The sequence below is a fragment of the Cyprinus carpio genome, chromosome B6 (genome assembly GCF_018340385.1).
Source record: "Cyprinus carpio isolate SPL01 chromosome B6, ASM1834038v1, whole genome shotgun sequence".
Classification (NCBI taxonomy): Eukaryota; Metazoa; Chordata; class Actinopteri; order Cypriniformes; family Cyprinidae; genus Cyprinus; species Cyprinus carpio.
Genome location: NC_056602.1, coordinates 4,028,540 through 4,055,479, shown reverse-complemented (window position 1 = coordinate 4,055,479; position 26,940 = coordinate 4,028,540). Strand labels below are relative to the sequence as shown.

General features: G+C 35.8%; 1 pseudogene; it reads right to left on the bottom strand.

Annotated features, from left to right (window-relative positions):
- Positions 1 to 67: 67 nt before the first annotated feature.
- LOC109048281 lies at positions 68 to 26,940 on the bottom strand (annotated as a pseudogene).

The following is a 26,940-nucleotide window of genomic DNA, read 5'->3' as shown; positions in this document are numbered from 1 at the left end:
CTGCCCCATATCAAAATACTGCACAATTTCTCTCTAAGGATGGCAGTGTGTAACCTCAAAGTCACCGCAGAACATATGCCATGCTACCTCATTATAACTCTACTATAACCAGCACAAAACATGCTGATTTAGTGAACATGAGATTACAGAACATCTGGATTTGTTGACAGCGTAACAGCCAGGCCATTTATCCAAGTACAAAATATTTTATTACAAAAAGTACAAGATACAAAATGACAAGCTTTATTACACTGATACTGACAACATTAGTTCTCAAAATCAAGATTACATTTCATTTATTACATTAATGCCAATTCAAGAATGTTGTGTAACTATAAGTGTACAATATTACGGCATTGCTTCTTCACAGTTCTGCAGGTTGTGATATGAAAAGTACTGTGCTTCATCAACTAGCTACTCTCAATGAAATCTCCTGTCCTACCAATTTTTCAAATGCTTTGTGTATTTCAGTGCAGGTCCATCATATTGGAGTGTAAGGAATTGCAGACAAAGGGAAAAGTATCCATAATGGATATCAGCCTCCTAAATGCAAAGAAAGGAATTAAGAATTTGACTATATGGAAGGAACTGGTGTCCATTTTCATTTACTAAAGAAAGGTTTAATTCAAGTGTGTATTTTACCTGCTCTCACAGCAACACATGTCTTTTTGCACTCTTCTTCTGTGTCAAAGCGGTTACGGTTCCCGTCACAGCCTCCGTACCAGAACTGAGCGCAGGCGTTGGCCTGCCGGTCGTAGTACCAGCGGATGTTATAGTCCCGACAAGGGCCCTGATCCAGGAGCAGATCACAACGGGGGTCCAGAGATACAACTTCTGAACATATATTAAAAAAAAGGGTTTACAAGATTACATACTTTTCATATCTTGTCTGGTGAATAAAATCAACAGATATTTCACTAGGTTACTTGGTTTTTATTAATGTGAATCTTCAACTATAGATTTTTTTTTGTTCATCAGACATTTAAATAAAAGAATTTAAATTAATTAATGATGACAAGATGATCTGGAATGCATGTGATATCACACATCCTGTGCATGCATGTGCAGCAGACTTTGCACTTTTAAATAAGTAAAAAAGTAAATGTCATAAAATGACTAAAATGCTTTATTTGTAGTCCCTTGTAATCAATTTATAGTGATGCCCCCCCCCCAGTATACATTATAACCAATACAAATAGTCTAAAATTAATAATAATGATAATATACAAAATATTACAGAAAAAGACAATCAGCAAATGGATTTACAAGACTGTGGGATGGATAAAAATGTTTTCTTGTAGGCCTATTTTTCTTTTATGTACTTTATGTAATATTTATTCATGATAAACTTCATTCAAATGCTGACTTTATCATGTGTATAATGTCCCCTCTTGGTCACTGTAGTTCCCTTTCAGTCGGTCACTCTCGATGTCATGTTGGTGTTGACCGAAAAATTTGGATCTTAATTAGAGAGACCAGTCTATTTTGAGTGTAACTACATGAGCCAATGCACATTGGCATGCGATGATTGCATCCAGCTGCCGCTGATTGCAGCACTAGTATAATTAGGCAGCAGGTGCAACGCATACTCAGCTTTTTGATTCGTAGCCGAGTGATCACATCGTTCTGCTCCTGACTAATCTACTGAGAGTAGAAGACTGAACAAATTCAGCAAGCTTTTTGGAGCTCTTGGTGTTGGCGGTACGGCGCTTCAGTGGCGGTGGTTTCCCGTGTCAAGTGGGTTGCACACATCAGGCTGCACTACCCCCTGTTTGTGTTACAGGCAGCCATCTCCCCTGTGCGCTTCAGCACATTAAAAGAGCAAATCTTAAAAGATCATTCACAGGTTTCTGGATATGGTCGTTACCTGGTGCCGGGTGATGGTCACGATCGCTGCTTCATGTGTCTGGCCGTTAAGCACGCTGAGGCAGCTTTTGTGGATGAGTCATGCTCTCATTGCGGGAGAATGACCGTCCCGGAGTTGCCTGCAAAGAGGCGGGGTTCCAGCGCCTCTGCCTAGATCTAGTGTTCCTCCTGGAAAAAGCCAAAGGGGCGGTGAGGAATTGGGGAGGCTCCAGCTGGTTCTCAGGGCCCCAACCTGGTGCCTTTCTTCCCGGAGGAGCATGATGAGCTTATCAGGTTGCGGAGGGCACCTTTCACTGCCAGAAACCGGCTAGGTGGCTCATTCTTCCTCACCACCATTGATGGTGCGGTAGCGTGTATACGGAACAACCTCTCCCTACCCTACCGGGCCTGTAGGTACTTGTTGGCCCTGACCGGCAGTTCTTATGTGGCCTGTGGAAAAGCTGCCAGTGTCCAACATGCCAAAAAGCTGCCAGTGTCCAACATGCCATGGATGAAGGTCACTGCACTGTCTATTGTCCAACAAACCACCAATAAAGTTCACTGCACTGTCTCTGGGTCAACCAAACTCCACCATGGTCACAAGCTTCGGTTCAATGCACCCTGTCCTCAGTGGCATCATGCAATGGAGAACCACGATGGTTGTCCCCAGGAGTGCCATCTCTCATCCTGGCTGCAATCTGGCTGACATGCGCAGAGGTAGACTGACAAGCAAGTCGGTTCAAAAGAACAAACAAACAGAATACAAAATTATACATTTAGAACACACGCGACAGCCCCATAATGACGGGAAAGCGAGGCGGGAACCGCCGCGCTCACAAACAAACACAAAACAAAAACTCAAACCGCGCACAACACAAAATAAAAAATAAACCCAGGCCTGGTCCTCTCTCGTCCTTCACTGTCGTCGCTCCTCTTTTGTATCCTCCCGATCTCCTCCGTGGGACTCGAGACCGGTGAGTGGAGCAGGTGTCGCTCATTTCCCAATCACTCCACCGGCCTCGCTCCGTTCCCACGGCTCTCGGCCCCGCCCCACTCGTCACAACCACTTAACTTATTGATTGCTATCGAGATGAGAAGAGACTTTCAACCAGCATAACAAAAAGTGTTTTTGAACCAAATCACCTATTGCACCTTTAATATCCCAATGCATCCTATATTAAATTAATCAGATATGTATGTAGCTAACCCAGACATCACTACATGACTTTAAAGCCATGGTTCTCTCTTCTCACGTCTATACTTTGGACCGCATGCTGTTGCAAGCAAAACAGTCAGAGCTCAGGGTGCCGCCCAAAGTGCTGCTATAACCAATTAGTAAAAATATATATATATTTTTTTCCACTATCATCGTTTTGATGATCGATGGTCACTTTCACGGCTGAGTACTTGATTGCTGTTGCACATCCCTATTTCCCAGTGTTATCCAATCTCACTGAGTGGGCAGTGCAACGACAACAGTGACTGGTCTCCTTGTTGCGAGCCCCAGGACACTGGAAAGGGCAGCATCCGTGGCACTTTGTTAGGGATCCCAATTTGTCGGTCAATGACGTAGAGAGTGACCAACTGAAAGGGAATGAGTCTCGGTTAAGTATGTAACCCTCGTTCCCTGAAGGAGGGAGCTGAGATGTCCCGTCGCCACAGCTGCTGTACCCCCGCTGAGCGGCCAGGTCACCGGCTCAGCGAGAGCATACGTTGTACCTGCTGCCTAATTATACGTGCGCTGTGATCAGCGGTGGATGCAATCATCACATGCCAATGTGCATTGGCTCATTTAGTTACACTCGAAGTAGACTCCCATTTCATCGGTCAATACCGGAGTGCCGTCTCCGTTCCCTCCTTCAGCAAATGTTTATAGATGTTTTCTATTGTAATATGCATATTTTTAAAATGTTATTAATTTATTCCTGTGATCAAAGCTGAATTTCAGCATCGTTATTCCAGTCTTCAGTGTCATATGATCCTTCAGAAATCGTTCTAATATACTGATTTGCTGGTTCAGAAACACTTCTGATTAATATCAATGTTGAAAACAGTTGTGCTGCTTGCTGTTTTTGCAGAAAACTCTTTTGTAATAATATTTAAGTCTTTACTGTCACTTTTGATTAATTTAATACATCTTTGCTAATTATACGCATTCACTTCTTTCAAAATAAATAAATAAATACAAATCTTATAGATCCATAACTTTTGAACAGTAGTGTATTTTGTCATGCATTAGTGAGTGTGTTATGTCTTTACCTTTAGGTAATGGTGGTCGTGGTGCTGGTATATACCGCACTGACGTCGACGTGTTCACATTTGTTGACGTTGATGATGATGATGATGTTTTCCCTGATGAAGGTCTGCTGTGTGTGGATGTCCCAGTGACTGTTGGAGTATCTCTTCTACCGCTGCTCTGCTCTGAAGTGTTTGTGTCTAGTGTCTCAGGTACACGTTTAACCTCCCGAGTGATCATTTGAAATGTGAAAAACACTCAAAATCAAAGTCGAACACAAATAAAAAAAATCATTCATTATCTATATTACTAAATCAAGGCCACCAAGAAAGTGTCTGGTCACTGTTGAGACCATCAGTGCACTAACCTCATTAATGACTGGACCAGCTGTTGGAGCAAACGTGTCTCCTCTCCCGCTCTCATGAGTGACAGTGTTCATCCCCGTGTGTGTTCCCGTATTCTCTCTGTGGACTTCATTTACATTGGTGCCATAACTGTACCTGCCGTTACCATTGATGCGGTTGCCATTAATGCCATATCCGTTTTCAAAACCATTAATGTGACTGAAGATAAGTGCTCCATTTTCATCCTCACAGAGCTGATTGACCAGTTTGGACTCCAGAGCTGTATAAGAGTGAATTAAAAAGAGAGAAAAACAATATTAGATATTTAATTCTACCCAAATGTAAATATCTGATCAATTCCAGATTAAGCCTATCATTTGATTTATTTAAATAAATAAATAAATAAAAAAGCCAACTATTATTATTATTAAATATATAAACTATATTTTATTGATATTAATATTTACTCTGCCATTCAAAAGTTTGGGATCAGTAAGATTATTACGTTTTTTTAAAGAAGTCTTATATATTCATCCAGGATGAATTTACTTGATTAAAAATGCAGAAAAAAAAACAGAAATATTGTGAAATATTATTACAATTTAAAATTATGGTTTTCTATTTTAATATACTTCAAAATGTAATTTATTCATGTGATGCAAAGCTGAATTTTCAGCATAATTTCTCCAGTCTTCAGTGTCACATGATCCTTCAGAAATCATTCTAATATGCTGATTTATTATCCATGTTGGAAACAGTTGCTTAATATTTTTTGGAACCTGTGATACTTTTTTGAGGATTCTTTGATGAATAAAAAATGTAAAAGTATACCATTTATTTAAAATAGAAATCTTTTGTACCATTCAAAAGTTTGGGGTCAGTGATGTTTTAAAGATATTAATACTTTTATTCAAAAATATGTATATACAAAAGTAAAACAATGAATATACATTTTTTAAAAAAAATTATAAACAAATAAAGATAAACATATATAACTTCAGATCTTCAAATACAAACCTCAAAAAACAAACAACTGTACAGGTCTTTTATTTTTTACAAAAAACCCAAAATTGAGAAACATATATAGCAGTTTTTTAAAAAATCAGTAATAAATCAAAATTAAAAAATCAAAAATAATCAAAAATAATTCAGGCATTAAAAATAAATCAAAATCTAAACTCATTAACACTATTATAAAGAATTACTGCTGCATCAAAATCTATTATCTATATAAATTTAAAATTTTAAAAATTCTTTAGATGTTCTTTAGAACTTTAGATGTCGAAGTGCAGTTCTGCTTATACAAAAATGCAAATATTTGGCATATTTAATATATTAAGGTTAATGTAAAATGTCTTGACTTTTTAGCATTGCAATCAATTAATGAAAAGCTATGTTAAAAAACATGCCCCTGCTGGTTAACATGCCATAAATAAACCAGGCGCTTCTGCGCGGTGGGGGGGAAAAAGCATCTGTGCAGGTGGCTTATTGCATACCTCCACTGCAGAGAAGTACAATAAAAATGTGAACAGAAATCAACACGCATCATGCCTTAACAACAATAGAACATATGCATCTTGCCATCACCAGAGAAGTACATTCATATATTAGAAATATGTGAACTGGCATTCAGCCTCAGGATCTATTGACTCTATTACCTGGCAAGGTGTTGAAGTGGTCTATGTAGAACATGTGCTCACTGTCAGGGTCCGACGCAATAAGATTGAGCTCCTGGAGAAACTCTTCCTGTGTCGGATCACTAATGTTAACAATCCCTAGAGCGTACATCTCAATATTAGCTGCATGCGCCTCCCTGACAGCGATTTCCAGCTTCACAGGCTCCCGTTTATCTGTTTGTCCGTCTGTGATGACAATGGCAACCTTCCTCACCCCAGTCCTTGCGCTGTAAAACGCTTCCTGAGTTGCTTTGCGGATGGCAGAGCCGGTGTATGTTCCCTCGCCGATGTAGTGAAATGTCCTGCGTATCGCTTGTTTGACATCTTGTTTGGTCATGTAGCGAGCGAGGTTGAACTCAAGCTGGACCTCTAAGCTGTACAAAACGAGACCGACTCGGGTGGCATTACGGCCCACGGTGAGTCTGTCCACTAATGCGGCCACAAAGTCCTTGATGATCTCAAAGTTATCAGGCCCGACGCTTTCAGAGCTGTCAATCACAAACACCAGCTCCATGAAAACATCACAGGACATTTAATGAACTTAACAAAATACAATACAAAAATTTAATGAAATTAACATACAACCATTCAAAAAATTAGATGCTTTGAATAAAACATTAATACATTAAAATGATAAAAATTACTAATTCAAATCAATGATGTTCTATTTAACAAACGGATTAAAGGTGACAATAACAGTTAGGATGTTAAAGATTACTATTTCAAATCAATGCTGTTCTATTGAACCTTCTATTTATTAAAAAATACTGAGAAAATGCATCACATTTCTAGAAAAACATGAAGCACTGTTTTCAACATTGATAATAATAAGAAATGTTTCTTGAGCAGCAAATCAGCATATTAGAATGATTTCTAAAGGATCATGTGACACTGAAGACTGGAGCAATGATGCTGGAAATTCAGCTTTGTGTCACAGGAAAAAATTATATTTTAAAATATATGACAGTATAAGACTGTTATTTTAAACTATGTTTTTTTCTGTCATTTTGATCAAATAAATGCAGTCTTGGTGTGCATACAAGACCTCAATTAGAAAACATAAAAAATAAAAAAAATTGTACACACAAACCCAACATTTTGAACAGTATATAAAGCAAATTATGTTCAAATGTAATGTGGGATATACATACCACAAATCTCCCGGATCATTCGGATTATCTCGTCCCTCTAGAAGACAAACATCATTTGAGTCGTTAAAATGCATATGAAATGCATATATGAATAAAAGGCATATTATGATTTGAATGCTGTAATATGATGTGAAAGATGTTAAAGACACACCGTTAGTCCAGATTCTCCTTTGATTCCTGCTCTACCCTGAAACATATGAGTAAGGGAGTTATAATTCATCTCAAAATATACAAAAAAGGAAAATTACATCACAGAGATATTTGCCTATGTGGCACACATTGAAATGTTTGCTTTTATTTTAATGGCGAGAAGTTCTTACTGATTTCTGTTGTTCTTAATTTTTCCTTTTTACTACAATTGTTTTAAACATTGGATTTTTTATGCATTTTATTGGGATGTGTATTTCATTGCATGCTGTTAAACCAGATCATTTATTTCATTGCACCCCACCATATTTTTCCAAATTACCTTTCTGCCTACTATCTAGGCTGCAGCCTAAATGAAATAGAAACTCATATGCATTATGACTGATTTGAAATACTTCATACAGGCAGAAACTCTGTTAATGATTAAGGTTAGTTTACTAACTGTTTGTCCAGGAATGCCAGGATCTCCCATATCACCTTTAACCCCCTTCATCCCCCTCTCACCCTGACCTCCACGATCCCCCTGAAAACCACAAATGGGATTAATATTAATACATTGTATGAACATTCAATCACAACACAGAATATATAACAAAACCTGAGACCTTTGACCCGGGCATTCCTTCTCCAGGAGGTCCTCTTGGCCCGCTCACACCCTGTGACCCCTGATCACCCTGCAATAGTGTACAAGATTGTGCTGTTATATATGCATGGTCAACTCTTTATGATTTGTATATGCCAGTGTCTTTGCACCTTTGGACCCTGTAGGCCTTGTCCTGGTGGCCCAGTCGGTCCAGGAGGTCCTGGTCTTCCCATGTTGCCCTGTTTTGTTTACAGAGAGATTATTAACACAAATCAAAGAGGGAAAACACGTTCAGATTCATTGGTGCTGAGATAAACCCTTACGAAAAAGAAATTTATTCAAGTGTGCTATTAGTATACTTCTTTTAAACTAAAAATAGGAAAGTATGCTTTTAGTTTACTTTTTATGTACTTCTCAGAAATGGGCTTTATGTACTTAAAATGACATTTAAGTATACTTGAGTTATAAAAAAGTCTAAATATATTTGAACTATACTTGTGCTCCTAGAATCCGTGTTTTCATTGTTATACGGTAGAGTGTTAGTACACATGTTCTGTACAGAATTTCCAAAATAAACACAAGTTAAGAAGAAAAAGAAGCAACAGATTCTAACACATGTAATCTAACACGATCATCTGACATGAAACAGCATCAAAACTGTAACATTATGGAATAAAATGTCGACTGATGAAGAGGTAATAATTACAGTCAAGATTTGGGGTGTTGATCGACTCCATCTACATTTCGATTATCATTCTGAATCCAATTCATAGTCTATTTTCAGCTTTTTGTTCAAAATGTTATTTCTTTATTTTTTAATGAAACTTACCCACATTAAAGTGTTTAAAAAAAGAATGCATGAAGCTAGAATAAAATGTTTTTGTTTACAAGCAGATACTCTGTTCTTTCTTTGTATGTTTTGTATGTTCAGATATTCATATAACAAAATATAAACAAATTAAAACCTAAATATGGACATAGTAGTATACTTAAAGTTCACTTAAAGAAAACTTATGAGTATACTTGCAGTATAAAACTACTAAACTAGTTTACTGAGACTATACTTCAAAGTGTACAAAGTATTTAATTAGTAAACTATCAGTATACCTATAAGTTCACTTTTAGTATAATTGCAGTTCAAACTACAAACATAGAGGTAAACTATTTGTGTACTCAACAGTTTGCTACTGTTATACTTAAATTATACTTAAAAGTATACTTTTATATACTAGAAAGTGGGCCAATTTAGTCCCAAGGAGTATTGAAAGAGTACACTTACAAGTATACAAAAAAAACACAAAAAATACTAAAAAAACAAAATAAAGCACACTTAAAAATATACTTGAACTTTACTGAAGTATACTTAATAAAATACACTTGAAGTATACTACTTTTTGGTAAGGGAAAGCAGCACTGGAACATCTGGAATGACGTTTATGTTACTGGATTAAATTATCGGGATTTGTTGGACACATATGTAAAAGATTTGGAGCAGGTGTGTGTGTGTGTGTGTGATATACGATCATGGATACAGTACGATGATAAATGTGGTGTTAAGATGATGTGGTAATTGATGAAGCCTTTGAGGAATGGCATGTATTCCATGAGAAGTTCATTCAGGGAAACAGAGATCCCATGTCTTACAGGGATCACAGATATTAGAAGAAATACTTTACAGATAATATGATAATAAAAGTGTTTTATCCCAAAAGTATTTGGATACATAAGCCACACTTGTCTGAACATGGCATTGCATTAGTTAAGTGCCAATTTAAAAAAAAATGGCAAGATAAAACATTTTAAATTATTAATTGTGGAAACAATTAGCCACATCTGTTTGCAGATGCCACTTCAATTTTTTGTAATATAAAATTACATAATATACTCCAACGTTAAAATGTTTGTTGTTAGATATTTTTGTTCCAGAAAGAAGTCTCTTCTGCTCACCAAGGCTCCATTTATTTGATAAAAATACAGTAAAAACAGGAAAATTCTGAAATATTATTACAATTTAAAATAACTTCTATCTAAATAAATACAAAAAAAAAATATAATACATTCACCAAATCAAGATTTTAATCACAACAACACAACACAAGACTTCAGTGTCACATGATCCTTCAGAAATCATTTTAATATGCTGATTTGCTGCTTAAGAAACATTTCTGATTATTATCAATGTTGAAAAGAGTGGTACATTGTTTCTCAGGGTTGTCTGATGAATAGAAAGTTCAAAATAAATAAATAAAATAAACGTTTTAGAAAATTATATAAGTCTTAGTGTCTTTGCTAAATAGAAGTACTTCTTCTTCTTAAAAAAAAAAGAACCTTAGAATGGTAGTGTAAATATTATTTTAACATAATATTCAAAACTTTTTGGTGCAACTGTGAAGACTTTTCAATGTGTTCTTTAACACACGCACACAAATGTTTCCTTTTGTAATATGGTGAGGAGCTCTCATGGATGTGTTCATAATTTGTCTTAAATCAAGGCTAAGAAGGGCTGAATGAGATTGACAAGAGCTTAGATATGACATCATTAACATGCGTCTGTGTTTGGTGACATACAGGTGGTCCTTGTAGTCCTTCCCCTGGAGGTCCAGGTGGGCCCGGTAAACCTCTGAAGCCAATATCACCCTGAGACACAGTCATGATGAAATACCTGTGTTTACACCTAATCTGATGATAACATTAGTATACAGGTGATCTGCTTTAGGTGACACATAAGAACAGTCCTACCTTTGGTCCAGGTATCCCTTTGCCCTCTGGACCAGGTTCTCCTGGAAGACCAGGAAGACCAGGAGGCCCCTGCAAACAAATAACACACACAGCAACAACAAAATATGTCTTCATGGTGAATTACAAGAACTTCATTACAGAATGATGTCACGATCATGAATGGTTTTTAATAAGAGCCCTTTTTTTACTCACTAAGGGACCAGGATAGCCATCCCCTTTTGGTCCACTTAGACCAGGAGGACCTGGGTCACCACGATCACCCTGAGAAACAAAGCATGAGCAATCCATTGATGTTTAATCAAAACTGACAACAGATTAATAACATGGGTTTATTTTAGAGTATTAACAATAATTAAGAATTAAATTAACCTTTGGTCCAGGAAGTCCATATCCCGTCTCTCCTACTGGACCAGATGGACCTGGCAGGCCTACATCACCCTACAATGAAACATTACAATTCATTTTTACAGACATAATGTGCATTTTAAGGGTTTTTGCACATATATTGTGGGGTCCAAAAGTCAAGTCAAGTCATCATTAATTATATAGCGCTTTTTACGATGCAGATTGTGTCAAAGCAGCTTTGCAGTATTAAACGGAAATAGTGTGTTGGAAAAATAGTCAGAAAGTGGCTTGTGAAAACTAACTTTTTTTGTTTTATATTACAAATACCAAAAACTTTTATTTCCATATTGCAATAGAAAAGCTGTTACTTTTGGTCCTGTTATAGCACGTCCCGGTAGTCCAGGTAATCCCAGTCTCCCAGGGGTGCCAGGCTCTCCCTACAAAGACATTAATAAAGAACAGAAGGAAATTTTATATCATTTGTTCTATAATGTCTATGTAGCAAAAGACAAAAAATGTAAGATTCACAGCTGAGAATTAGGCACTCACCTTTGACCCTGAGGGTCCGGCTATTCCAGGTGGCCCTGCTAACCCACGGATTCCCCTATGACCCTGATCACCCTAAACAATATTACATTAACAAAACACTACATCAATTAGCATCAAGTTGGGGTTCACAGTTAAAGACCCCAATGAAACAGGAAGTTAGAAGATTGACATGCATGGAAATCTCACTCTCAAAACTTCAGTTTTCATTTGATAGGTTTTTAAGATGATTTTATAAAGTTTAACATTTGAGAAAACATGAGAGAAAAGTGAAAGAGATACTTTTTCACCCTGGATGCCCACTCCTGCTGTTCCTTCAGGGCCCCTCAACCCAGGGGCTCCTGTTTCTCCCTGAAATACACACAGTGATGAATGCGTGTGGCCTTTTCTAAGGTGCTGATGCTAACTTAGTCTTTGCTGAAATGATTCAAGAGATTAAAGTGTGCCTGGTACCTTCTGTCCTGAAGCGCCATCTTCACCTGGTACACCTGGTAATCCTGATAACCCTGGAGCACCAGGTTCCCCTCACAGAATAATTCAAATATAAATCATTAATTAATCATTCAAATTATGGGGAAAAAAGTGGTGCTAGTTTTATATGGTTTCTAGCTGGTCGAAGTTGCTAATAGGTTGCTATGACCTGGTGTTTTCAGTAGGATGCTTAACTAATTTAACCAGCAAAACTTCTGTGATCAGAAAGAATTTAATGATTTTACACATGTAGCAGTTATTTTTTAACATCATTTATATACTATAAGTTTTTAATAGTATGTTGAATTAACTTAATTTTTTTGTGTCCTCTGTTTTCATTTTTTTCTGTTCATTTTTATTGTAGTGTTTTTTCATTTAATTTTTAATTTATTCATTTTTTTAATATTGTCATTTAGGTTTAATTTGATTTTGTTTAAATTTTAGCTTTTGTTCAGTTTTAGTTTTATTCATCTCCAGTAATTTTAGTGCTTCATCTTAAAATTCTGCAATTTTTTTTATCTAATATTTATTATATTTTATTTCTGCTTCTATCATGTCAACATGAACTTACATTCTTACTATATCGTATAATCTTACTATATCGAAAAAAATGTTGAATGAGACTTGATTGGATCATAAAAATTACATTTTGATAAAAAAAATTTTTAATCAGAAATAACTTTAACATAAAAATCAAACATTAAAAGTTTTTTCCTTTTCTTTTTTCTCTCTCTTTTTTATTATATGCATCTTATTAGTATAATTGTATACAAAGACTGTTTGTCTTATATTTTCTAATCCTCCTGGGGGGTTCTTAGGGTGGGGGGTGGCTATGTCTATTTATTTATTTTTATTATTCTCCTTGTCTCTTTCCTCATTTAGTTATATGTGGGAAAGAAATGTGTAAAAAGGAAAAAAGTGCAGACAATGTTTTCTCTCTTTATGATTGTTTGTTTTTAATTTTGTCTGTATATAAAAAATTGGGGAGAAAGAAAAAAAAAATTACATTTTGATAACTTTTTTCTCTGAAAGAACGTTAACTGATGAATCAAGCATGAGAGCAAGAGTGTGAATTAAGAAAGTAGAGTGAATTCTGATTCATGTTGGCTTTTAATTAAGAGTAAAGTGAAGATGACTTACTTTAGCTCCCGGTTCTCCTGCTCCTCTCTCTCCTGGTGCACCGATCTCACCTGGTAAACCTTGATCACCTTCAAAAGCACATTTGTAAACATTCAGATGATTTAATAAGTTATCAGACAACGTTTATCCAACCGTTTTACTATTTGGAGTTGTGACATTGGTTATAGCATGATGGGAAGCTCTTGCCTTTGGTCCAGGGTAGCCCTCACCCGGTGGGCCTCTGCTTCCCGGGGGTCCACGTGGTCCTTCCACACCCTAAAACAAGCATATCCTACAATGCATGGATGTACATTTTTACATCATGCTCAGATCATAAGCTTGTCAGCACCTTCTCTCCTTGGATCCCTGCTCCAGGAAGCCCCACTGGTCCTTGAAGACCAGGAGGACCAATATCACCTTAAGACAATAAACACAAATATATTATTGCAATTACACACCTCAGAGTCAAACATAAGCAATTCTGTCCACTCATGTACAATCTAGTTATTAAAAGGATTTGGAATGTGTAATAGATACAGAGTTGATATTCCTATCTTGGCCACAGGCTGAGTACAGATTGCACTGCATGCTGTGACATGTTCCTTCACAAAGCCACAGAGAATGATATAATAAAGCAAATTATGCAAATAGTCACAACTGAAACTTTTCAGAGCTAAGAACATTTCTGTTTTGAAAGAAAACTAAACCTATAGAGCAGCTTTAGGGTATAATCAACCTGCTCATGAGATCTGAGCTCAAAAAAGAAAGTGATTAGTTCACTTAAAAATCTAATTTCATTTAATCGATCTGAATGTTTTACCTTGTCTCCTCTAATGCTAGGACCTTCTAGTCCTCTGGGCCCTCTCTGCCCCTCCAGACCCCTCTCACCCTGTAAAAGGCAAAAGTTTAAACCAACATATTTATATCATGAATTGCCATCCCATTTTCATATATTTTTGTTGTTTTTATTGTTTATCCTGGTGAATGTCACAAAAATGTGTAGGTCACAATTCACCCTAAGATCAAAAGAAAAAGCAATATTTGTAGAGAAAAAAATTAAGCTAATTTTAGAACCATTAGGACATTATGCATAATGCATAACAGCTTCTGAAGAAATACTCTGCAATGATGCTAAACTGTAAAAAAATGTTTTTTACCAGTTTTTTTAAAATACATTTTTTAAAAGAAAATACTATTTTAGTCTTTCTCCTTAAAAATTATGTTTTATTCACAGTTACTTTTTGTTACTTTGTAATTATTTGTGAAATTTAAAAGCAATTTGAGTTCAAACTGGTTCAAAGAAACACCTTCAACATCAATTTTTTTTCCATTGTACATTATCTGGATATCTGCCAGGGTGTTTTAGTAGACACAATTTAAAATCTCATTCTGCACTGTGTCAACAAACCTCTAAAGCTCAGTTGGTAAAACACATTGCTAGCAACGGCACAGTCATGGGTTTGATTCCCACGCAACACATTTACTGAAAGCACTTTAAGGTGCTTTGCATAAATATATCTGACACACCCTGCATTTTTCAGATACAGCGTCAAACAACAGCCCAATTATGTTCCTCTGTTGAATAAAAACAGATGAAAGAATGCTGGATCACTCAGAAAATTAATTGAGGTCAGAGGTTACAAAGTTCAGACATTTCAAAGTTTCTTTGATATAAACCTTGCACACAAGACACAGCTTGAATAAAAAAAAACATATTAAACCGCCTCATAACCTTGATATGACTCACACACACTGCATTCTGAAAATGATGAACTGTGTGCAATGACAAGTTTACCTTTGGTCCTGGTAAACCCTCTCCTGGAGGGCCCTTCTCTCCTGGCAAACCCTGCGGCCCCTGTGGCCCCTTCAGAGTAAACAAGATTATAGAGGTTAATATGACAATGTATTCAATGTCAATAGCAACGAGTGTGAGAATAATTACCGGTTGGCCCGGCTCGCCAAGCCCAGGAGGCCCGGGAGGACCCGTTCTGCCCTGAAACCCCACATCACCCTACAGATTTAAAAAACACACGTTATGATCACAGATATGAGTTCACTGGGTTCCTGATCTCAGAGTTTCCATATAAAAGCCAACCTTTGGTCCAGGAAGCCCAAAGCCAGTCTCGCCCTGTATTCCTGGCGGTCCGGGAAAACCTCTCTCGCCCTAAAGATGCAGAACCATTGAGAACAATAATAACAAATTTAATATTGAAGTGCAATCTCTGAACTCACTGCTCTCTATACCTCTCTGCCATATTGAAAAGACCCCATTAGACAACCCTTACCAAAAAGTAGTATACTTCAAGTTTGTTTCATTAAGTATACTTAAGAAAAGTTTAAGTATATTTTTAAGTATACTTTATGTAGCAAGTATACAAATATCAGTGTTTTAGTAGTATACTTGTAAGTGTACTGTTCCAGTACTCCTTGGGACTAAATTGGCCCACTTTCTAGTATATAAAAGTATACTTTAAGTGTAACAGTAGCAAACTTTGAGTACACAACTAGTTTACCTCTATGTTTGTAGTTTGTACTGCAATTATACTAAAAGTGAACTTATAGGTATACTGAAAGTTTACTAATTAAATACTTTGTACTCTTTGAAGTATAGTCTCAGTAAACTACTAGTTTAGTAGTTTTATACTGCAAGTATATTCATAAGTTTTCTTTAAGTGAACTTTACATCATACTTTAAGTATACTACTATGTCCATATTTAGGTTTTAATTTGTATATATTTTGTTATATGAATATCTGAACATACAAAACATCCAAAGAATGAAGAGGGTATTTTTGTTGTAAACAAAAACATTTTATTCTAGCTTCATGCATTCTTTTTTTAAACACTTTAATGTGGGTAAGTTTCATTAAAAAATAAAGAAATAACATTTTGAACAAAAAGCTGAAAATAGACTATGAATTTGATTCAGAATGATAATCAAAATGTAGATGGAGTCGATCAGCACCCAGAAGCTTGACTGTAATTATTACCTCTTCATCGGTTGACATTTTATTCCATAATGTTAGAAGATGTGCACTAGCGCCCTCTACCGTACAAAAATGAAAACACAGATTCTAGAAGCACAAATATAGTTCAAATATATTTAGACTTATTGTAAGTATAAGTCAAGTATACTCAAATGTCACTAAAAGCATACTTCCCTATTTTTTAGGTTAAAATAAGTATACTAATAGCACACTTGAATACATTTCTTTTTCATATGGAAGCATTTAGTTAGTACTCTTTTTTTCTTTTTCTTGTAAAGGTATTTAAAAACACTATTTAAGACTATTTAAAACTTCCTTTTTAGATATTTTATTCAATATATCCATATGTATTTAAATTAATGTACTATTAAATCAATACATTGGAATTTGATGACTGATAATGAGAGAAAGGCAACAAAAAGATTATTGTTAAAGAATTTTATTTTGTATTTAACCTTTATTTAACCAGGCAAGTCAATTAAAAACACATTCTTATTTCCAACAACAGCCTGGCAAGAGAATTAATATCTCCTGAGAAACAAACAAACAAACATTTTTTACAAACATAGAAAACTTTTTTTAAATTAGATTTAAGTCATTAAAAGCCTCTTGAACATTATTAAAACTATCCTGTGCCTGTTCTAAAACTTCCTCATTTGACGATCCTACAGCATAAAAATAGTATAATCTTCATATAAGTCAATATAGGTTTTCTGACTACAGATAACCTGAGAAATATTATTAATGTAAACTAAAAAAACAGGGTTTGAAAACAGGAAGCCAACACAGAGCCCTGAGGGACCCCTTTATTAATAGTTAATGACTCGGATAATTGTTGATCAATCTTAACATATTGGGATCTGATAGATAGATAAATAAAAAAAACAATATAAGGTTAAATTAGACACACCAGTACTACGCAATCTGGATAAGACAATCGAATGATCAACATTCTTAGGGGCTGTTCACATAGAATGCATTTTCAACTCCACTGCATTACTTTCCCATTGTTATTATATACAAACACATGCTAGACAGACGGGTTTGACTGTTGCATTCATGTTTCATGTCTTTTGCAGTGTCCCCCATTCAAATAGGCAGTGCTCAAGTTAAAAGAAGTTCAACTTTTTAAAAACACATTTCGAGACCTTTTTCATTATGTTTTTGGAGCACCATGAGGGTGAAGAGTGGATCACATTTACATCTAAATGGTTATTAATCTACATGGAAAGAATCCCAAAACTCAAAGTACAGCAATAAACTGCCTACATCATCTGGATTCAGTCAGATTCACTGAATATACATTTAGTCTGCTTGTCATCAAGCCTGTGTTAATATGGGCACTAAAATAAACATGTGCTGCTTTAACGAAGACTTAACCTTTAAGGGAATGCTTTGAATATCAGCATCCGTTAAATGGAAAAATCACAATAACCATGATGTTATAAAAATAATTTCACTATTATGATATATCGGGCCATTAGGCACATGTCTGCATGTATTCTTTCATTGGGCAGATGAAACCGGGGGTCTCTGAAGACACATGGCTCATGTCAGACATATTTAAGCAAAGACAGCAATTACTGTGTTCAGACACATTAGGCAGAACACCTTTACCTGTCAAAGACAGAAATACTGATTTGTGGTGAAAAACAAGCATGCAAGCCTAGACATTAATCTGTTGCTCAGATGATAGCCATCGGTACAGGAAAAAAGAACATTCCAGAAAAATAATTAAGTTCTGAGTTCTCTTTAGTAGCACACAGATGCATATCAGCATTGACAGGGAACTAGATGAGCTTTTTGAGTGTCAAAATCGATTCATATTAAAAATAACCAGCCTGATGAATTCTTTCCAAGAATGCTTTTAAAGTAATTTTTTTTAGCATGGCAGCACACTGCAAGCCCATACAGGGCATTAAGGTCTGCAGAAATATTTCTATTACACAAGAACATGGAAGAATGTTTTTTTGGCATTAGGTTGTTTCAAACATTCCCCACACACTTAAAAATAAAGGTACTTTACTGGCATTGATTGTTCTGTGAAGAACATTTAACATCCATTAACAAACACTTCCATCTCACAAAAGGTTCTTTAAATTGGAAAAAGGTGCTTTGTGATTATTTAAGATCATTTAAAAATGGTTCCTCTGTGACATCACTGTGAAAAGCCTCTTTTGTAATCTTTATTTTAAAGAGTGTAATTGTCTACCTGCTTTCTAGAAGAAGAAAAAAATGCTGCTTTACTGTATTTGAAAGCAGACATTGTTGAATCAAACTCACTTTTTTGCCTGGTGGGCCCTCAGGGCCAATGTCTCCATTAGGTCCAGGCAAACCCTGCAGAGAAACATAACGGAGTAATAAAGTAAACTACTAATGAAAAAGAGAAAAATGCATGTTTTGCATTTTCATAAATGACATTTAAAGACAAACCTGCAGTCCTCTGCTTCCTCTGTTACCAACAGGACCCTCCGGACCCTTTAAAGAATCAGATTCAGTCAGTTAAAAATACAGCATGTTACCATAGGCCTACATGAACTGTAGATCTGAAGTGTCACTCACTCTGTCTCCTTTGACTCCTGGTGTCCCACACTCCCCTCGCTCACCCTAAAAAAAAAAAAAAAAAAAAAAAAAAAAAAAAAATTATATATATATATATATATATATATATATATATATATATATATATATATATATATATTCTTCATATATTACAATTTTTTAAAAAATAATATTATACTATTTTAAATTTAATATTCTATATTAACAGTTAAAAACATTGTAACATCAGTCAGTACAACATACAAAAAAAAAAAAAAAAAAAAAAAAAAAAAAAAAACTGCACCATTAAGGATTGCATATAAGACATAATATTTGTATTTGTTTACATTTAAACATTTGGCAGATGCTTTTATTCAAAGCGACTTATATTGCATTTAATGCAATATAATATTTTTTTTTAATCTAACCATGATATGGCATTGCTAGCACAACCGTTAATTTGTAAATCAGTTTATGATGCATCATTTTACCTTTTCTCCTTTGTATCCAGGTTTCCCCTAATAATCAATACAGAACACATGTTGAGAAAGAGCAATTACACAAGCAGATAATGTTAAATAGAGTGACTTTAGGCCTTGTTCTGGACAGGTTCACCTCTGTCCCGTCTCGTCCAGGAGGACCGCTGAATCCGCTCTCTCCCTGCAGGAAGTGTGTCTCATTTTAGAGGGTAACACAATAAATGATGACAAGCATGAGCGGTAATTTAAAATAACTTTGACCTTGTGTCCTTTAGTTCCTGGACTTCCATCTTCTCCAGGACGACCCTTTTTACCCTGTGGTTTTCAGAGAAAGAGTGTTAATTTACTAATGATTCAGATTCTGCCATGTCAACGGTTTCTAGACAAAGAAAACTGGTTAAAGTGGTATAACTTTTTTTATTATTATTTAATTATGTTTATGTGTTCCCTTCAAGACAACAAAAATTCTTTACAATAATAAATTTATAAGATTTTATTAATAGCCTGAAATTTTATTCATTTATAATAGCAGTGAATCCGTTTTCTTTAAAAAAAAAAAAAAATAAATTCAATATCTAAATTATTTATTTTACGGCAATATTCAAACAACTTCTCTCCACCAAATCAAATTCAATGTGGTTTCATCAAAATGCAAAAAGTCTATTGATTTTATGATGCTTTTTTAAAAAATTTCCACTTTATGCTCCTTTTTTGAGATTGACAGATATGATTATAAACTGTCACTGTATGGACAACAGCTGTGTGGGGGTGCTACAAAAAATGAGAAACGAAAAAATAATAGCAAACAGGTTTAGTATGACATAAGCATCAATAATTATACAATTGTAAAATTCTTGCATGTTCCGCTTTGATCAATGAGGCCACTTTGATCAGTCTGGTGGGCATTTGTTAAAACATGGGGAAAGACAAAATATCTGAAATTATATTACATTATGCTTTTTTGAAACACCATGTGAGGGGCTGGAAAGTGTTTAATGAATGTGTGACACTTACAGGTGGTCCACTGGGTCCTCGCTCTCCTTTCTCACAAGTGCATTTTGGGGAAAGAGGGCACTGTTGGACACACACAGACACTGCTTTAGTCACAACAAATAATGTCACTCATAAGTGTCCTAAATGAATTCTGCCAGTCAAACACTTACCACTTCATTAGCCACCTCAGTCTAGAAGGAAAAAAAGTGAAAAAGGTGAATTTACAAGAAAAATGTACAAAAATTATAAGAGACCTCACACAGTCTATACGTGTATAAATGTCCAAACCGACTTTTAGAAAACTGAAAGGTCCCGTATTTGGTCTTTTCTCAATACACAAAAGGCTACTTGAAGAAAGTCTGCCTTTTTTAGATGTTTCTCATTTAGTGTGCTTGCATTTGCATAATATGTATATGAATGAGAAAAACAGAAAGAGAGACACATTGCCAACAACATTCCTTGGATGAAAGATCAAGTTTAAGGTCAGTGATCATAGACAAATGCCGTAATCTGGGAATCACAGGCACTCAGAAGAACAAAGAAAATTTAAATGCAGCACATTAAGTAATTTCATCTTGATTGCAAACAGCACACAGTTGACATAATGACACATTGGAAGTATGCATGTTTTATTTAACCGAAAACGTGTGCGATGAGCAACACCATGCTTAGCTTGAACGAGCAGTTGATTAACAGATGTAACTACAGCGGATGAGACAGTCGAGCAGCAGAGAAGATGACAATGTTGCATGCAATTTGAATGCTCCTAGCCTGTGATTAAAGCTCTTGATTGTGCTTTTCTTGTCTCATTGACAAGCACCTGCATCAACAGTCTTTCCAGAGCAGCTAGCGTGCAGAAGGCTCGGTGAGTTATTCATCCTGCATGCAGGATCATGCTGCTCATAGTACCCTAAAGCTCTGACCCAGCACAAAGTCAATGAGAAACAGATGATCACTGTGCAAATACTGCAATCCATTTACTGTTATTCTGCTCTAACTCTAAATAAAATCTAACTGGTCAAGCAGACCAATACCAGATCTATTAGCATTCAATACCTGAGAAAGTATACCTAAAATCAGAATAAGCTGGAGTATTTTTACCCTCAGAATTTGGATCTACCCACCACAAACGTCTGTTACAGATATCACTCTTTTGCCCAACCACTGAGCAAAAATCAGCCATTCTGACTGGAAAAAAGTGATCAAACGGGTCTAGTAGCTCAGCGAGGTCTAAACTAGTTTAGTCAAAGTAGTCTATCAGCTCTAACCAGCACAATCACGATTTACCAGGTCAACCTCAGTCCCATAAACTGGTAGTGTGGTTGACTGACAACCAACTTGGCCAAGGTTGTCAACTAGCCCTAAGAAAAACGGTCAAGACCAACAGTAGAAGGGGCCAGAACATTCACAAGACATTCTTAAGAATAATATTCTTCTTAACTGACATTTTATTTTCTACCTTTAAAACATAGTTAAGAATATCTTGTATACCAAATACTTCTAAAAAATGTATTTAACTTCTAAAGAATGTCTCTTTATTCTTAGCATTTTTCATAAGAAAAGACGAAAAAATAATCTCCAACCTCCAATATTTGTAAAGAGAAATTTTGCTAATCCAGACTAAAGTAAATCTTGACAAAGCCATCAGTTTAAAACACTAAAACCAGGGTTGTCTAGTCTGAAAGAACACTTAAAATCATCAAACGCTGGATTTTTGGCGGGTGTGATGTCACAGGCTTGGATGTCTCTCCTGTGATCTGCTGTTTTCTATTATCAGAGAAGCACAAGGGAACATCTAGCAGGAGACAGCAGCGCTGGATAACATATTCAGTCATAAAAGTTTCCCCATCCATGTGCAGATGCTGTGAGACACGGAGCTCAGCTCACCACATTAAATACATTCTGTAAGTTTATACAACTGCACACACACTAAGTTCCTGTCCACTAATAGGAAACAAAGCTAAAACCAATAGCCAGAGCCAAAAGAATCAGTTGAAGGATTTTTCACGAGTTCACCCTTACATCTAATCTGAGCAAATAGTAAGTATATTTTGGCGTGCTGTCCTGGGGGAGGGCTCCGAGTCCAGACTACAACCCGAACCCAGAGAACTCCCACTATCCCTAGTACGGGATGAAAATAGATTAAGCGTGAGGAGTTGAGGTGAAGGAGGAATGCCAGAAAACTTTTGTTGGATGGAGGTAAGTAGGCTGTGTATATATACGTATTGTGCTAGTTAGGATGATTAGCTAAACGGGTTACACCTGTGCCAAATTGGTTGATTATCTGATCGTGCTCCTCCCAAATTTGTTAATAAAACATAAAAGTGTGATGAAATAGACGGCTGGAGTCTCACAGAGAGACATGACATGCATCTTACATGCATTGTGAGACACACTTGATCAGGTGTTGGCACCAAGCTTTTTTTGCAGGCATGCTTTGTATCACTTTTATCAGGCAACAAAGTGAGAACGGGTTCAGGAAATTATACGAGCCAGACTTGTACTCGCATCACTTGCTGACAAGCACACCATGGTCCACAATACAATGCTCTAATACAGTAGACAACTTCTTAAATCACCTTTATCTTAAGGTAAGGTGTGTTTCAGAAAGCATTTAGTCACTGTGCCCTTAATGTCCTGTTGAAGAAATTCATAATAAACTTATTGATTAAGAAAAGACGGACCATTTTCCATAACTGCACAAAGTCCATAACCACACCCTAACAAACCCACAAACACACACATGCCCCACTTAATCTGTGATCCCTCAAGACATATAAGTCCTTCATTTGGGCCTTCACAAGCATCTGAACTTCATAATTTCTACACTTCAATGTTTGTCCCCAAGAACCAAAAATTAGTTTTCACAACTCTTGTCTTAACACTGCAATCTTAAACTTCTTTGTTTGGACAATCCTGAGGGAACATTTTTTGCTCAGAAGTTCTTCTTTCATGACATTTTTTTTTTTTCTGATGTTTCTTCAAACATTCCTCAGGAGAAATAAAAATAGGCACAAATGAGACAACAGCTAATATTCAGTATACATAAGGAACTATAAAATTAATGCCTCTGTGATCAGTTTATGGCTGGAATACACTACACAACTTTTGCATAGATTTTTGCTTCAATCTTCAGTCTGCAAAAGTTTATTTGTGTTGCAGAAAGTCAAAGTCTTCAGATTTTGGGCAGTCGGAATCAACAGATATCACAGAAAATTGCAATGTTTATGAGCAAAAAGCTGGTCAGCAGAAGGAAGCATGAAGTGCTCCAAAAATTCTTGGTAAACAGGTGCAGTGACTTTGATTTTCAAAAAACACAATGGACCAACACTAGCACATGACATTGCACCCCAAATCATCACAGGCTGTGGAAACTTAACACTGGACTTCAAGCAACTTGGGCTATGAGCTTCTCGTTCCACACCTGTAAGACTTTCGTTCATCTTTAGAACACAAATTAAGATATTTTAATAAAATCTGAGAGATTTCGATCACGCCATTGAAACTCTATGCAATTACCACTTTGATGCTTCAAAATGTTCAGAAAGAGACAATAAAACTAATCCATGTGAATTGAGCAGTTTAGTCCAAATTTTCTGATCAGACTCAAGATGTTAAGACCTTTTAAAGTGAAAAAGTAGTACTGTAGACTATTAATGGCGGGACAGAAATCTCTCAGATAAATTTTCATTAAAATATTAAAATATCATTTGTGTTCCAAAGTTGAACGAAAGTCTTAATGATGACAGAATTTCCATTTTTGGGTGAACTATCCCTTTAATGAAACACATTAGATTTCTGGGGTCTAGCAGGACAAAATTTCCATTTGCTCTCGTTTATGTCTATCAAAAAACATTTGACACAAGATTATTATTTCCTATGGGAAAACACTACTTACAATCTCTTTGACAATCTTGTCCACGACACCCTTGTCCTGTAGGTTGTGTACGTAGCGGGCAGCCGGAGGACTGGCCAGGAGCCGCAGCTGTTCCACATTGGCAGCGGATGTGAAACCCACTGTGAAGAATTTAATCCCTTGGTTCTTAGCATCAGCTAAAGCAGAGAAGATATCGGGATTCTTGGGATGCGACACACCGTCATACAGCAGAATGGCCACCTTCACGCTGTCAGGGCCAGACTCCTCCAGATAGATGCGTGTGAGGTTAGTGATGGCGTAGGTGGTGTAGGTACCATGCCCTATGTAAGGCATGGGCCCGATGTGGTCCTGGAAGGTGGGCATGCCCCTCCAATCTTTGAAGGACTGTTCGATGATCACATGACTGCTGTACTGAAGCAGAGCAGTTCTGAATTTCAAGCCCTGTCCAGTTTGGAGACGGATGTTTCGGATCCGGCTAACGAGATCAGAAACAAAATGCCTCTCTTGAGCATGGTTGTCTTTGGCACTTTCTGAACTGTCCACCAAAAATGCCAGTTCCAAATTACAGTCCATATCTAAAAGATGGAAAAAAAAGAAAAAAGGATTAAACATTGACCCAAAGATATAAATTCAAACCTATGTTAAAGCTTCAGAATGGACATCAATAATAATTTCAAGCATCTTTGTTTCTTGTATGTATTTTGACCAAACATCATTTACATTAACCTTGACTTCTGGTGTCATATTGATTTGAGTTTTATAGTATTTTACTGTCTTTTTGCATTGTGTCTGCATTGCATTTTTTCATACTGACTGCTGCAAATATGTACTGTTTTTGAATTTAAGAGTTTAAGTGATAAGGTTTTCTGAAGATTCTTAAAAAATATATCTTTGTGGCCTACAGAAAAAAATAACAGCATGCAAGGCTTAATGTTAACAAAAACTAAAAATAAAAGCATTAGAAAAAATAAAATAACTTAAATTAAATATAAAATCTTTACACTTTACACTACAAAGCAACATTGCATTTTCATATTAAAATAGTAAAAGTACTAAAACTTAAAAAAAGAAAGAAAAAAAGGTATGCAGACATTAAAAATAGCAAAACCACACAATAAACAATTGAAAATGATTACCTTAAAATCTAATTAATTCAAAATATAAACAAAAACTATAATAGTAAATCAGTGATACTAAACTAACCCTGCAGCATATGAGTTTGGGACAACATTTTTAGTAAATAGATTTTTTTGGGTTGAACTATTTCTTTAAGTGAGGTATGAGTGTGTTTTTTTACACTAAAGTACAGTCTGTGACTCCTATTTGACTTTAATCCTTTGATAACTGTTTATGTAATACATAAATAATGTAAATTGCCCAAAAAAAAAAAAAAGGTAATAGTAAATGTGAACCAGCTGATATGACCCCAGTCTTCAGTAAATCACATTTATGATGAAGAAGAAACATGTCAAAGAGCAAATCTGCCCCAGGACAGTGAGCAGAGTTTAGATCAAATTCAGAAGCCCTGGAAAGCAGAGCAGACCGTAAGGCAGCAAACTTCACATATGTGACCCTGGAGCACAAAACCAGTCATAAGTTGCTGGGGTATATTTGTAGCAATAGCAAACAATACATTGTATGGGTCAAAAGTATTGATTTTTCTTTTATGCTAAAAATCATTAGGATATTAATTAAAGATCATGTTCCATGAGGATATTTTGTAAATTTGCTACCTTACATATATCAACACTTAATTTTTGATTAGTAATATGCATTGCTAAGAACTTCATTTGGACAACTTTAAAGGAGATTTTTTCTGTATTTTGATTTTTTTCCCCAGATTTTCAAATAGTTGTATACCAAATAATGTCCTATCCTAACAAACCATACATCAATGGAAAGCTTATTTATTCAGCTACCTCACTCAGGTGATGTACAAATCTCAATTAAAAAAAAATTACCCATATGAACCATACCCTGCGCCTGTCTTACAGATGCTTGAATGAAATCTGTTGTAATGATCTCATAACACCTGGACCAAAACCTTACTTGTGCTTAGTTGAAGCCAAATGGGCTTTTTAATATAAAAGGCAAATACGGTATTTTACAAGCCACCTGCTTATGTTTGCTGTGTCGTGCGGAACAGCAAGAAATATTTACCATTGTTTTTTGGGATGACATTAGAGGTGATTGGTTTATTTTTGTTTCTTCCATTTCTCTTGTCTTCTAAATCAACATCGTCATCAGCAGCATCATCAAGTTTGCCCAGCTGAGCCAAAACAAGCTGCATTCCCAACAGAAAAACCAGCCAGCTTACACACAGCCGTATCATCACTACAGTAGAAGAGAGACAAGCAGATGCATACACAATATAAAAAATTTATAACTTTATTCTCATTTGCATCACATACATTGCCTCATTCAAAGTATGCAACCTGTGTCTGCATATTTAATTTCCACCCTAAATACTCAAAACTTACCATTAACATTTAAAATTTCATGTTTCAAAAGTGTAATAACAAAAAAAAAAAAAAAATTATTTTCTCATAAGTCTCATTTATCTGAACTAATATATAACTGAATTATAACAGCTAATGCAAGCAAAATGTGCACTTACTGTGTGAAACAGCTCTAATTTCAGTACAGTACAGGCTCGAGTCCAACCAAAAATCAGCAGCTGAATGATGAAGATCAGAAGAACATGACAGTCTTCACAGCCTCTTCTCTGTGTTAGATCCACATGCAATAAAGGGATGCCATACAGAATGACTGAGAATCACTGGATATGTGTGACGACTGCATGGGTTTGCTGTAAAAGACAAGAAATGTAATTATGTGCATCAGCTCCATTCATGTGAGTC